This window comes from Phascolarctos cinereus, unplaced genomic scaffold, assembly GCF_003287225.1.
Source record: "Phascolarctos cinereus isolate Bilbo 61053 unplaced genomic scaffold, phaCin_HiC Scaffold_5;HRSCAF=322, whole genome shotgun sequence".
Classification (NCBI taxonomy): Eukaryota; Metazoa; Chordata; class Mammalia; order Diprotodontia; family Phascolarctidae; genus Phascolarctos; species Phascolarctos cinereus.
Genome location: NW_027555958.1, coordinates 138823418 through 138827171, shown reverse-complemented (window position 1 = coordinate 138827171; position 3754 = coordinate 138823418). Strand labels below are relative to the sequence as shown.

General features: G+C 39.4%; 1 pseudogene; it reads right to left on the bottom strand.

The window, feature by feature from the left end:
- Positions 1-704: 704 nt before the first annotated feature.
- On the bottom strand, positions 705-1272 carry LOC110208798 (ferritin heavy chain pseudogene; annotated as a pseudogene).
- Between the last annotated feature and the right edge of the window lie 2482 nt (positions 1273-3754).

The following is a 3754-nucleotide window of genomic DNA, read 5'->3' as shown; positions in this document are numbered from 1 at the left end:
GCTAGCTCCCTATTGAAATGTGAATACCATGGGATAGATGTAGAATGCAATAAAAGCAGTTACAAAGTATCAAGTTTAGAAAACAGTGGAAATTTTAGTGTATTTGAAAAAAATGTATAATAACTTAAAAGCAAGACACTGTAAGAATGAGACACAACTCAGTCTAATTTCTTGTTAAGAGTAGGTGAGGGATAGATATTTTCTCTGTCTTCCATTTCCGGAATGTTCTCCTTTCTCTGCTTTGATTATCGAACTCCCAACTAAAACCCCACCTTCCATAATAAGCCTTCCATAACCCCCCCCTTAATTTTAATGTCTTTCCTCTAAATTATATATTATTTATCCTATATACAGCTTGCTTTGTATATATTTGATTGCATGTTGTGTCTCCAATTAGATTGCAAGCTCCATGGGTAAGGCTTGTGTCTCTTTTAGTATCCCCAGTGCCTAGTGCAACACCAATAAATGTTTATTGATTAATTTCCTGTCTTATTTCCTCATAATTGTTTCCTTTAATCATTTTTCTTTTATTTTTCTTCTTTCTTTTTTTTTTCATCACTACCAAGTCACTTTATTAGGATGTAAATGGTTGTAGTTTTTTTGGTACAGATTATGAAAAGGTCAGATAACTAAAATATTCATACATTGAAAGACAGTGGGAGTCACTCTTACAGTTCCCAAGTGTGGGAGAAGCCAGCTGTGGCTTAGCTCTCGTTGTCACTGTCTGCAAGGGTGTGCTTGTCAAAAAGATATTTCGCCATGCCAGAATTGGTGGCTCCCATTTTGTGCAGGTTGTTTATGAGGTCATCCAGTTGTTTGATGGATTTTACCTGTTCGTCCAGGTGGTGGGTTTTGATGAAATCCCATAAATAGGGGTTATTCTTTTCAGTTGCCAGCTTGTGCAATTCCAGTAAGGACTGGTTGACATTTTTGTTTTGTTTTTTTTTTTTGACATTTTTTTTTTCCCGAAGTGCATTCTGCCCTCTCTCCCAGTCATCTCGGTCTGATTTCTTGATGTCTTGCAGGAAGATCCGGCAGCCTTGCTGGTTTTGGAGTTTCATCAGCTTTTCAGCATGCTCCCTCTCTTCATGGGATTGGTGTAGGAAATACTTGGTAAAGTTCTTCAATGCTACATCATCTCAGTGGAAGTAGTAAGATATAAACAGATAGACGTAGCAGGTGTGGAACTCCAGGTTGATGGGGCCGATTGATGGCGGCCTCCGAGTCCTGGCGGTAGTTCTGTCGCACCTAATTAGATTAGGAGGTCGTCATGGTGGCGAAGTTGGTAGAGGCGGCGAAAAGGAGGAGGAGGATAAGGGAGAGGCTGCGCAGCGACTGAGACTGAGGCTGGGACAGCAGTCGACAGCAGAGGCGGCTCAGGCGGCTCAGGTGGGCGGCTGCTGTTCGAGGGAGGATGGAAGGATGGAAGAAGTGTTAGTGGAGATGAAGGTGAAGAACTGGCCAAGGGCGGCTCCGGCCGGGAATGGAGCAGCAGTTCCATTCAAGCCCTGTTGAAGCACCGCAACGACTCCCCTTCCCTGTGTTTCTGGCCTATTATTTTTCTATCATTCCCTTATGTATCTAAAACATCTATAATTTCATCAATATTAATAATTACTATTATTCCCTCTGTTGCTCACAATCCCATCATACCTTAGTAGATGGTTTCATGAGTTGTGGCAAAAATAAAGATAACAGTCATATCCTTGTGGCCTTTCTTCAGTGATAAATTTCTCTGAAGCTGTGATACTTCACAGATTTTGTCACATAGGGCATCCTTGAAGCCTTTCCAAATTGTTACAATTTAACATAGCGTGTTTTCCATTGTCATAGCTGTTTAGAACTCCAAGTCTCCTCCCCAATATTTACACTGGTGTAATATTTTATTGGGCCCAGGAACCCTCCAAATTCCCTTCTAATTTAGAATACAGGAATTCTATAGAAAACAGGCATCCTATAGAGAATTTTATTTTCTCCATTAGCAGAGAGACCAGCTTGTATTTATAGCTCAGCTAGTCTTTATCCATCTCAGACCAGAAGCCAACCATTGTATATCATTGTATATCATTGGTGTATCATTGAAACAGTTTCCTCAATGGTCCTCCTTTCACATGTCTCAGATTGAAATACAGTGCTGGGTATATACTTTGAAAAGTGCTTCAGAAAGAAGCCAGAGTTTGCCTTTTCTGTGAACTGGGATCTCCTGGTATAGCAGGGGATTTGGGGAATACTGTCTTTAAGTCTACTAGGCTGCTTTCTTCACTGATAATTCTTACAAACCTGTTAAATTTTATCATTTAACACAATTTTGTGTCAACTTTAACTTTAATCATTGTTATGTTATGCTACTTGGCTACATAAACATGTGACACATCTGACCACTCAAGGCGTAGCCACAGGTAATGTAGTCAACTCCAAGAACAAGTGCCATATATGGAAAGCAACTGAAGCTGTCTCCGATAGGCCTTCTCATCAAAGACTCAGCTTCTTAGAACACTGACTGCTACTGCTGTACAGGAGGGATAGCGGCAAGTACTGCTACTGAGTGGGGTTTGGACGTGCAGCCACGCATATTCTTGTCTGGCTGTTTCTCTGACAAAATGCTGGTGAAAATATATTGAGGTATTCAAGTTGGGGAAAATTTTTCTAGGGAGACTGTAGGTCTTTTTCATCTTCTGTAACAATAAATAACCCAACAGGACAAATGTTAGTTAGCTTAATTAAATCTACCTCCACTAATAACAGACCTTTTTCTGGCAATGATTTCCTCCCTTATATCACTGCATTGTCTGTATAGTTTAGCACAATCATAGCCCTTCTGTTGCAATTTCTTGAAACAGCACTGAGCCAGCCAGGGTTCTCACTAGTGCCACTATCTCTGGCCATGGTTCTGACCTGCTTCTAAAACAGAGCTAATGCTAGGTAATTGAGGGTGAAGGCAAAACAGTCAGAAATGATATTAGCACCCAGGTATCCCCAACTAGGTCAATAACCCTGAAGTACAGTGAGGTAAAGAGTCCAACATCACTTTGATAGAATTATTTTGTAATATTCCGCTTAGGTCTTCTTTTGTTAGTTTGTTTGCCAAGGTCTCTTATTAGTAAAGGGACTTTATAAACAAATGATTGAAGCTAAATAGTCTCAAAAAGAGAACTTATATTTTTTCTCTGCTTTTTTTTCTCCCTGGAAGACATGAAACAGGATGTATTCATGACTCTACAGGCCTTAGTAACGAATTTAATGAAGCCAAATACTCGTAGAAGGACAATAGGTGATGCTGTAGATAGAGTGCTAGACCTGAAGTCAGAAAGACTCATCTCCCTGAGTTCAAATCTGGCCTCAGACACTTACTCACTGTGTGACCATTGACCTGTTTTCCTCAGTTTCCTCATCTGTAAAATGAGTCGGAGAAGGAAATAACAAACCACCCATTTGTATTTGTCAAGAAAACCCCAAATGGGGTTCTAAAGAGTCAACAACATAATTGTAGAAATTTTAAAAAGTAGAAATGACCTATTGTACTCATTTGGAGGCTAATCCCTGAAGCTAAACCTAAAAATACTCTAACTCCTTTTAAAATAATTTAACAGTAATGTAACCAAGAATGTTATATTTTGTGTTTTTGTTTTCTATGATTATGAGAGATATATGTTACTTAAATAGCATAGTACTCCATTATCTTAGTTGATAGCGTGATATTTCCTTAGTGTCCACAAAAGTAAGAATATAGTTTTCTCAGAAGGCCAGGAAATTC